This window comes from Podarcis filfolensis (genome assembly GCF_964270895.1).
Source record: "Podarcis filfolensis genome assembly, chromosome: W".
NCBI lineage: Eukaryota > Metazoa > Chordata > Lepidosauria > Squamata > Lacertidae > Podarcis > Podarcis filfolensis.
Genome location: NC_139619.1, coordinates 15,914,481 through 15,925,935, shown reverse-complemented (window position 1 = coordinate 15,925,935; position 11,455 = coordinate 15,914,481). Strand labels below are relative to the sequence as shown.

The following is an 11,455-nucleotide window of genomic DNA, read 5'->3' as shown; positions in this document are numbered from 1 at the left end:
TGAGGAATGAGTTGTGGGAAGCTCGGATTGCTGTAAGCCTGTTGTTGATAAATAAACCTCAACTAGTCAAACTGCCGAATAAACCTCAACTAGTCGAATGGGATGCGGGTGGCGCTGTGGGTAAAACCTCAGTGCCTAGGACTTGCCGATCGTATGGTCGGCGGTTCGAATCCCCGTGGCGGGGTGAGCTCCCGTCGTTCGGTCCCAGCTCCTGCCCACCTAGCAGTTCGAAAGCACCCCTAAGTGCAAGTAGATAAATAGGTACCGCTTTATAGCGGGAAGGTAAACGGCGTTTCCGTGTGCTGCGCTGGTGCAGGCTCACCAGAGCAGCTTCGTCACGCTGGCGACGTGACCCGGAAGCGTCTTCGGACAGCGCCGGCTCCTGGCCTCTTAAACAAGATGAGCGCGTAACCCTAGAGTTGGACACGACTGGCCCGTACGGGCAGGGGTACCTTTTAGTCGAACTGCCAGCATGTTGTGTCTTGTGTGAGAGAAATGCTAAACCTGACAGCAATGGATTCACCTGAGGTCTGGTCTTGTTTGTAGAAGGCATGCCGGCAGGCCATCTCAGGTGGCTGGGGAGCGAAGTGGGTCCTCAGCTTCAACATGATTGCATTGGACGTTGTATCGCTCAGCTTGGCTGGAGCCACTAGAGCCCGGGCAATCTCAAACATAGCAGGCCCCCCCCCGAACAGTGTAGCCCACTTCAGTTCAGGGTCAGTCACCTTATTGGCTGCGAGGAAGAACTCAATCCGGATGGCGTAGGAGTCCCATTTCCCTGGAACCGTTGTGTCAAATTCCTCGATGTGGCCCTGGGTGGCCATGATGTCCACTCTGTGTGATCTGCCTTGTGGCTGCAGTCAGTGATTTCAGCTCAGCTGAGGCAACAGTTTCTCAGTAGTGACTTCAACTTGTGGAAGCTAGCCAGGGCTGCATACGTAGCCTAGCATCCCACCTTCGTCACCAGTGAAGTATGGGTGGGTTCCCATGAACCAAGACACAGCGATAATAGCAATAACCTTTATTGAACTACATAACTGGGAAACAGAGGCAAAGCAACTGCTTATTCCTGAAAGCCCGGGCCACTCCCACCGTGATTGGCTGTCTAAACTCCCAAGCTGCAAATCATGACTCAGAGTTCAAAGGCCAATGGCAGAGGCCCAAATCCTGAAATGTTCTGTGATTGGACTGTTGGGTGATAACGCCGAGGCCTGATGCCTCCCCCAACGCAGCGTCGCCCGGGATTCATCACTCCGGTCTCCCGTCACGCTGATGTGGCCCATATCCAGGGACATGAGCACACGACAAGCAGAGTTCAAAACAGAACCTCAGCCTAGAGGAGTAACATCTAAGCCTAATTTATTGCAAATTAAATCAAACGTAACAGAACAAAGAAAACATGGCTCCTCTCTCTGTCTTTCTTCCTCAGAGAGAGAGAGATGCAAAAGCAAAAGCTATGCAGAGCGGAAACAGTGTATCTCAGTTTCCTCTCACAAGACTCCAGCAATCAGTGCTGGAATGGAAACAGACATGTGACAGGTAACAATCCCACACACATCTGCAGCACGGGAGGAACGGAACATCTCAACATCCTCCCCATTTCATTTAACCCGCTGCTGCTGTATTTCAGCCTAACTGCAACCGCTGCACATAAACCTGAAGTTGTTCTCTGTCAACAACTTTTGACAACAGATCTGCAGGAATGTCTTTTCCTGGCATGTAGGACACCAGAATGAGTCCTTTCTGGATACACTCTCTTGCACGTTGTAATTTTAACAGCAAGTACTTGGTTCTTTGCTTACATCCTTCAGAAGTTAGCAAAGACAGACACAACCTTTTGTCTTGGTAAACCTGTATAGGATACTTTACATTAACCCTCATGCCCTCAAACAGTTGCAACAAACATTCACAATCCAAAAGTGAATATGACAGAGCATTGAGTTCAGTTTCACAAGAACTTAGGCTCACTGTTGTCTGCTTCTTGCACGACCAGTCAAACAGACACTGGTTGTACATGTAGCATACCCCGGAAGTGCTTTTGGCATCTGTGATGTCACTTCCAAAACTTGCATCTGCAAATATCTCAAGACCTCCAGACTTCTGATTAGTGAATTTCAGTCTGTAGTGCATAGTAGCGTGCTATGCGCTTCAGTGCTTTCCAAACCTTAACTGTACGATTGTTGGCGTGTCTGCTCAGCAAATAGGTGCTGACAGCAATATCAGGTCTTGAACACCTGGCAATAAAATTTAGCTTGCCCAGAATGCATCTGTACAGTGTAACATCAGAAAATGCTTCATCAGTGTCATCTAACTGAAAAACTGTTACCATTGGTGTATCCACAGGATTTGCATCAACCAAATTTCAGTTTGGTCAATACATCAGCAATTTTCTGTGATTGCTGTACCAAAATGTCACCTCCCTGGTTTCTTTCCACCTCCAGAGAAAGATAGTTGATTACCTCACCAAGATCCTTCATGTCAAAATGCTCCTTCAGTTGAGCTAGGGTGCCATTGTATAAAGCCTGATCCTTCCAAAAGAAAAGAAGGTCATCAACAAAACATATACAATACAGTTTGTTTTGCCCCTCCTCTTTGACAAACACACATGCATCTGCTTTGCCTTAGTGAAAACCTAGAGAAAACAATGTCTATGTTAGTTTAGAGTTCCAACACCGGGCACTTTGTTTGAGACCATACAGGGATTTCTTGAGAGCACAAACCAATCCCTTCTTTACCTGTACTCCATCAGGTGGTAGCATATAAATTGACTCACCCAGGTCCCTGTACAAAAATGCTGTGTTCACATCGTGATGTGAAACGTGCAGTTTCTCCTCTGCAGCAATTTTGAGCATAAGCCTAATGCTCTCATACTTGATGGTGGGTGAGTAGGTCTCATGATATTCTTGACCTGGTACCTGTAAAAAACCTCAGGTGACCAATCTGGCTTTGTACCTGACTACCTTGCCATTCTGGTCTGTCTTGGCCTTAAAGACCCACTTGCTGTCAAGCAGTTTCATCCCTGGAACTGTTGGAACTAGCTCCCATGTTTTGTTCCTCTCTAAGGAATCAAGTTCAGCCCTCATGGCATTTAACCATGGCTCAGCATCCTCTGAGGTTAAACTTTGGACCTCTTGGAAGCTTGAAGATTTCCAAAACTTCTCTGAGTTACTAACAACAGCTGTTTTGGCTGTTTTAGCAAACTCCTCAGCATACCTTTTGGGTTGTTTACCCTTTGTGGCTCTTTCAGATCTGCGTACTATACGCAAGTCTTCCACGCTAGGCTTCTCATCTTTGGGAGAATGGTGGCCTATGGTGAACAGTGGTTCCTCCAATTCAGTATCAGACTCTTCCGAAGGTCTGAGAGAGGCTTTTGCACTTTTGTAGTCCGCTGTGTCATGTGAGTCCACAGCACTACCACCTCCAACTGAACTGGCACCTGAACCCTCCTCCTCCTCAGATTCCTCATCATTATCAACCTCAGGGTGACATTGGAAGTTTCCCACATTGTCTCCCCACTTTGCATTGCACTGAACACTTCTGGTGAATCTTACAGTCTTCGTGTCAGACATTAGCACTCTGTATGTACCTTTTTCGTATCCCACAAAAATACAATGCAAACCACGTTGCTGAGCTTGCCGCTCTGAGGAGTGTGAACCCAAATGTAAGAACCAAAAATCCTCAGGTGCTTGACAAATGGTTTCTTACCAAACAGCTTCTCATAGGGAGAACCCGGTGAGCCTTGAAAGTAGGAAAGCAAAGAGCTGAAAGACAGAAGGCACGTAGCAACATCCGTAGAATTGACGAATGAGGAAGTGGGAGAGACGGGGAGTGGAGTTTCACTTGGGACAACGCCTTTATCCAAGAGACTGGATTCTATAGCCTCTCTCTGTAAATACTGAATAAAAAAGGATGGTAATAAACGTTTCCTTGTCATTATACTTCCCTGGGCAACCAGCTGAGAGCAGCTGACAGCATCCTGACACCTGGCCAGCTAGTGAACTAGGGTGCAGGCCCTGGCCTGCCTCTGCTTCCTGGAGTGCCCCACCTGCTGTTCCGTACATCGTAGGACCCTCCATTTTCGTGGGGACGGGGGCCTCTCTGGTTCTGCCGAGGGGTCTTGCTGCTCGGCTTCCTGTGCACTAGCCCATCCCCTCATTATCCTGTCACCCTGTGACTATTATCTACACCAACCTGTTGGAAATCAAGCCTTTATCAGGAGAAACTGGCAACTCTCCCAGGCACCCGGCTTGGTCTCCTGTTGACCTCCCTGTCTGCTTTCCCGGCAAGATCCAGGCAGAGGTCGCGATAGGCAATCCTTCTCAGCGTGAGAAGAACACCCCCCTCTTTGTTGCCCCCCCCCCCGGCAGGGGAAAGAGATAGACAGAAACGTATTTACATGCCTTTATTTCTGTCTTTGCAGCGTTACAAAAAACATGACTGCTCTCTTCAAACTCCAGCAGTCGAGTAGCAAACACTTCCTGTACTTTCTGTACAGCTCATATTACACTCTGAGCTAATTCCGGTGCTTCACACTGTGAAATGACTGTCCCTCTGTTTCCCACGGACAGTCCCAACATTCCCATCATGTTTTGTTTTCAAGCTAGCACTTTGCAGCTGCATTGCTTCTATATCGTAACATACTCCCCCATATGAATCAATGTGAGCTGCGAACAAAGCTTGATCCAGAGAAGAAAACAAACAGTTGTTATACATATAACAATCCCCTGTTGTTTCAGTTCCACCCTTGGAACTACCCGCCACTGGTTTCCCCAGTGTACCTCTCTGGTTGTCTGACTTCCAAGGAATGAGTGCATCTGCATTACCTTGGCTAGGGAATGTAGTGTTACGCTTAGCAACTCCCTGTTGTGTCTTTGTTTCTGACTTGGACACACCTTTAACCTGTCTTGAGTTGTCAACAATAGTAACACATGCAACAGCTGAGTTAGCAAACTCTTTGGAATACCTCTTGGGTGGTACGCCCTTTGTAACTCTCTCAGACCTGCGTATAAGGTGCTGATCTTCTCTGCTCACTGGTTCAGTCTCAGGACTCTTTGGAGAACCAGTTCCAATAGTAAACAGTGGTTCATTCTTCACCTGTGAAGGTCTATCCATTGTGTGAGATTTCCTCTCAATGACTGTGTCAACTGAGCTCTTCGAGCTATCACTGTTACTCTCAGTACCACTGTAATCAGTAAAATCATCATCATCATCTGAATTGTCCTCAGTGGGAAATGTGTGAACAATTACTCTCTCCTGTTCAGGAGCACTCTCTAGAAATTTTGTGAGAATCACCTGACCAGATTCAGACAAAATTACTCTGTAGAGACCCTTTTCATAACCCACCAAAATGCCTCTAGTATTCTTTACTCCACCTGGAGCATCAGATTTCACATGAGACCCAAAAACCTTAAAATGGGCAACAGAACAGTCTATGGAACAGCTTCTCAAAAGGAGAACTTCTCAAATCTTTTGAAACCTTTCTCAGCCAAGTGTAACAAAAACACGATAAAGATTCAGCCCAATACTCATGTGGCAAATGTGAACTCAGCAATTGTGCCTTCATCCCATTTTGCAATTCTTTGTTCACTTGCACACAGACACTTTTGTTCCATGCTCCTGCAGAAACAGCAGTCTTGTGGCTTATGCCTTGCTTATCCAGGAAATCCTGAAAATCCTGCAAAAGAAAAACTGGCTTTTCATCTGTGAAAAGACAATCAATGTTAGCATCATGAACATTCTTAACCTTGTCACAAAACTCTTTAAACCTTTCTAAGGCTTCTTGTGGTTTGTGCAATATGTATATCCACACATAATGAGAGAAATAATCCACACACACAAGATAATATCTTGCATTGCCTCTAGATGGTGCTAGAGGACCAATCACATAAGCATACACTCGCTGAAAAGCTTTGGTTACTTTCGTCGTCTTCTGGACGTTTTTCTTCACGCCTGCAAGAGAAATCATGTTAGATTCAGATGCATTACAATTTATGCAATCACTTTGATCAAAAGTCAACAAATACAGTCCATCTTTCTCTCTGGCAGAAAGATACAGCTCTCCATCTTTGAAGATTTTGCAGCTTTCTCTATCATAGGACAAAGTCAGTCCTTTCTTTGTGATCTGCGAAACACTCAGCAGATTGAACTTTAAATCAGGAACCAAATAGACATTGTTTATAGTCAAGTTCAGACTTTCAAGATACACAGTTCCAAACCCGATCGCTTCAAGCTCCTGGCCATTGGCCTGTTTCACAGTGAAGCTTTGCTTCTTAAATGTTGAAAACAGTCCTCGGCGCTATGTCATGTGTTGCGTGCAACCCGTGTCAAGAACAAAAGCGTTCTCCATTGAAAATTCGGCTTTTGTTGACAGCAATGCTTTTGCAGGTTTCATCTGGGACTTGGTATGACTTTTGCCTGACGCCTCAGGCTTTGCAGAGCTCCCCTTAGCTCCTTTCTGTTGACGTGGCTTTTTACAATTCCGCTGAAGATGCCCAGTCTGTCCACAATTGTAAGAACGGACAACGTTCAAAGCAACAGCCTGTTCTTCACTAGCAGTAGTGGGGGTGTCAGAACTCCGAGCTTCTCTCCCCCTGTCTTTGACATCTATTGCAGCAAGGCGATCTCTCTCATTGAGAACCACTGAACAAATTCTCTCCACCGTAAGATCTCTGGCATGTAGAGAACCCAGTTGACTTGCAACTGTTTTATAAGTCCGATTAAGGCTGTTAATAATCATGAAGCAGAATATCTCTTCCTGTAGAGGGAAATTGCGTTGCGCCATCTGCTGGCGTAAGAATTTCATCTCTGTCAGATGCACTTGCACATATCCATCAGGCGCTAGCCTTAGATTGGTCAGCTTTTCAAAATGCAGCAACGCTGAAGAACCAGCATCTATTTGATGTATTCTACGCAGCGTTTGCCAAATCTCACGCGCATATTCCAAATCCTGAATATGCACAAGTTGATCATCTGAGATACACAGAATTATGGCCGTCCTGGCTCTCACATTCTGTGAATTCCAACCTGGCGTTGGTGCAGCATCCCCAAAATCACCCCAAAAATCCTCTGATTCTGAAGCAGGGCTTTCATCTTTACAGACCATGAGGAATAATTGTCATTAGTCAATGGAGGTGGGTAAGGTAAGCCTCCCCCCTTCTTGGTATCCATTTTGAATCCAAGCCTTAGCTCTCACTCTCGAGCCTGTAAATTCCAAAAGTCTATTGGCTGTTCACTGCCTTGCACCTGGCAGCTAAACGCAGGCTGTTTTGAAAGTCCTTCCAAGAGCAGTGAGATAACAGACAAAACAAACGCTGGAATTTTTACCAGTGTTTTTCCAGCCTCTTACAGTCCCAGCCTCTCTTCCGTTGGCTAGTAAGTATCCACTTCCTTTTCAAGCTAACTATCTCCGAAGTAGCTGAAAAGACTGACGTCTCGTTGCTTAGCAACTGGACTTGGCTGACCGGCAATAGCAAAGCTTATCAAGCCTAAGGAATTTGAAATATGCAGGCTGTTTCTCCGTGCTGTTTTCATCCAAAAGCAGACACTCAGTGAACCGAAGAATGCTTCAATTCGCGTTCACTCTCACAGCCATAAACTCACCATACCTTGAGGGAATCCGTTGCTCGTTTTATCAGCAAAAACGCCTCCTCCGGTGCTCAGCCGTCCATTGTAGCCTCCATCTGCACGCTACCACATTCTTCCTTTATCTCCTTGCAGAGGATGAATTACGATCCATCAACCTCATTTGCTGCTTTCATGTAGCAGAATGATCGGCTCTCGTGCTACCAGATGTTGGAAATCAAGCCTTTATCAGGAGAAACTGGCGACTCTCCCAGGCACCCGGCTTGGTCTCCTGTTGACTTCCCTGTCTGCTTTCCCGGCAAGATCCAGGCAGAGGTCGCGATAGGCAATCCTTCTCAGCGTGAGAAAAACTCTTTGTTGCCCCCCCCCCGGCAGGGGAAAGAGATAGACAGAAACATATTTACATGCCTTTATTTCTGTCTTTGCAGCATTACAAAAAACATGACTGCTCTCTTCAAACTCCAGCAGTTGAGTAGCAAAAACTTCCTGTACAGTGGTACCTCGCAAGACGAAATTAATTCGTTCTGCGAGTTTTTTCGTCTTGCGAATTTTTCGTCTTGCGAAGCACGGATTCCCTGGGTATTAACGGTTTTAAGAAAAAGGAAACAAACTCGCAAGACATTTTCGTCTTGCGAAGCAAGCCCATAGGGAAATTCGTCTTGCGAAGCAACTCAAAAAACTAAAAACTCTTTCGTCTTGTGAGTTTTTCATCTTACGAGGCATTCGTCTTGCGAGGTACCACTGTACTTTCTGTACAGCTCATATTACACTCTGAGCTAATTCCGGTGCTTCACACTGTGAAATGACTGTCCCTCTGTTTCCCACAGACAGTTTTGTTTTCAAGCTAGCACTTTGCAGCTGCATTGCTTCTATATCGTAACACAACCTCTCCCCCATCCTCAGTTTGCTCCCGTGTGTCCCCCTCCCAGCTGCACCCCTCACCAGGATCCTCTTCCTCCTCTTTCCCCTCTTCCTCCTCCCCGAAGTCCTGCCAGTTCATGGCACGATGGGATGTAGAGCACTAAAGCCTGTGATTGAGGTTTATGACCCCTTCCAGGCCAATTATGGGGGATAGAGCTGACAGCAGCCACCTGTTATCGAAATCGGTTTTCCAGGCTTCGGGTGTCTACCCAGGGTCCCAGGGAGTTCAAACCAGCTTGGTATGCTGGGACTTTAATAACATGGGTAAATGCCACCAGAGCGTTCCACCAGATTGGAGCCACAGCCGAAAAAGCCCTGGCTCTGGTTGAGGTCAGCCTAACCTCTCTGTGGCCTGGGACCTCCAAGATGTTTTTGTTTGAAGACCGTAAGTTCCTCTGTGGGACATACCAGGAGAGGCGGTCCCGTAGGTACGAGGGTCCTAGGCCGTATAGGGCTTTAAAGGTTAAAACCAGCACCTTAAACCTGATCCTGTACTCCACCGCGAGCCAGTGCAGCTGGTATAGCACCGGGTGAATGTGATCTCGCAGCGAGGACCCCGTAAGGAGTCTCGCTGCAGCATTCTGCACCCGCTGGAGTTTCTGGGTCAGTCTCAAGGGCAGCCCCACGTAGAGTGAGTTACAATAATCCAGTCTGGAGGTGACCGTCGCCTGGATCACAGTGGCTAGGTCAGGGCGAGAGAGGTAAGGAGCCAGCTGCTTAGCTTGGCGAAGATGAAAAAATGCCGCCTTTGTTATAGCTGCAATCTGCGCCTCCATGGAAAGGGAGCTGTCGAAGATTACACCCAAACTCTTTTTTTATATATATATAAATATTTATTGGGGTTTTACAGAAAAAGTAGAGATTTACAGAATAAAAAAAAAACCACAAAAAGAGATAAACAATGAAAAAAGAAAACACAAAAAATACAAAAATTCATACGAAAAACAACTAATTAGAGAAGAAGTAAAAAAAAAAACAAATCCATTTTTTTTCATATCTTTAAATTCATATGCTTGTTTCCTTGACCTCCTCACACCTCCCCCCTTTGTACTCCCATTTACATAATCAGTTCAGCAAATTCTTACCCTTTTTCATTTATCTTAACTTTATATCATAACATATTATAACTCAATATTTTCGTCCATTTATCAATACATTTTTTACATATTCTTGTTAACTTTTGTTGCTAATTACCACTTATTGCCAATCCAAACATAATTTTAACATTCATTAATTTTACAGTATTTCTGAAGATAGTCTTTAAATTTCTTCCAGTCTTCTTCCACCAACTCTTCTCCCAGGTCTCGGATTCTGCCAGTCATTTCCGCCAATTCCATATAGTCCATCAGCTTCATCTGCCACTCTTCCAGGGTGGGTAGCTCTTGTGTCTTCCAATACTTTGCGATAAGTATTCTTGCTGCTGTTGTTGCGTGCTGTGATGGGATGTTGAGCTGCTTGTGCGTAAAGTTCCTAGTCCCTCAGTGTTTGGCTAAGTCCACAAACCACTGTCTGTAACGGAGCGCCATAAGCATGGCTCCGTCAGTCGCTGGCAGAATCCGACAGTGGGCGTTTACGGAATTTCTTCCAGCATAACAGCTCCTTAACGGAAACACGTCTTCTGGACTCTCTACATGACAATTTCCGGCGAGGAGTGGGTGTCCCTATAGGAGGTCCTGAAACCTCCTCGCTGTTCTCGCTGGAATTGTCTCTGAGCCATTCTTCTGACTCGCTTTCCCTTGGAGCTCTTTCTCGCCCCCTGCTGGTTCCCTCCTCCGCTGATAAGTCTCTCTCAACCTCTGGGAGCCCTTGCACCCCCAGTTCTTCCGATGACAGTTCCCTGACATCCACCTCCCCTCCAGGGCCCACTCCACCCCCTCCCCTCCCTTCCTCTGCTGGAGGCGAGGGAGCAAAACCCCTGAAAGAACTTCCCTCATCTTCCGAAGTCTCGAACATTTTCCTCCATCGGTTGCTGTTTCGGGTTTCTAAGTACTCATCCTCCTCGGAATCTATTCCTTCTTCCCACTCTGACCCCGTGAATCCTTCCAATTCCTCCTACTCATCGGTGGTGCCAAAGTACTCCCTCCGGAACCTCGTTACTGACTGAGGTTTCCTGGGGAACCTTTGATGGAAAGCTTCGATCAAGACCTCGTCATTGACTTCCTCTGCCGTTACCCAGGTGTTTTCTGACTCCGGTTCCCCTTCCCACGCTACCAAATACTCCACCTGATTACCCTTCCACCTGGAGTCGAGGATTTCCGCCACATGGTTGCTGCTTTCCCTCTCTTCTAAGACTGGTCCCTGTGGGGAAACCCCTTCTTTTCCCCCCCTATACGGTGACAGTAATGACCTGTGGAATACTGGGTGCAGTTTCATGTGGTTCGGTAACCGGAGTCTGAAAGCTACGGGGTTAACCTGTTGAATGACCTCAAATGGTCCCAATCTTTTGGGTCTCAATTTTTTGCAACCCCCCTTGAACGGCAGTCCTTGGGTGGACAGCCACACCTGATCCCCCACCCTTATGGTTTCACCTTCCCTTCTGTTCTTGTCTGCCTGCTTCTTATATTGTTCTTTGGCCCTTTCTAAGTTGAGTTGGAGTTGACGATGGATCGCTTCCATTTCTTCTACAAAAAGTTCTGCGGCTGGGACGCTCCATCTCTCCCCTCCTCCCCCTGGAAATGCCCTGGGGTGGCACCCATAATTAGCCAAAAAGGGGCTCATCCCGGTGGACACATTCTCCGCATTATTGTAGGCAAATTCCGCCAGCGCCAACTTTTCCACCCAATCGTTCTCTCTGTCATTGACATAACACCTCAGGTATTGTTGGAGGATACCGTTTGCTCTTTCCGCCTGCCCGTTGGTTTCTGGGTGCCGGGCAGTCGAAAAATTGACCTCCACGTGCAGTAAGCTCATGAGCTTCCTCCAGAACCTGGACGTGAATTGTTTGCCCTGGTCT

General features: G+C 46.7%; 1 long non-coding RNA gene across 1 annotated transcript; it reads right to left on the bottom strand.

Moving 5' to 3' along the window:
* Positions 1-4,388: 4,388 nt before the first annotated feature.
* Positions 4,389-8,370, bottom strand: LOC310753887. Its single transcript, XR_014543492.1, has 2 exons — positions 8,329-8,370; positions 4,389-8,067 (listed from the first exon to the last, which is right to left on the bottom strand). It is a non-coding gene; the product is annotated as an uncharacterized lncRNA (long non-coding RNA).
* Positions 8,371-11,455: the final 3,085 nt, after the last annotated feature.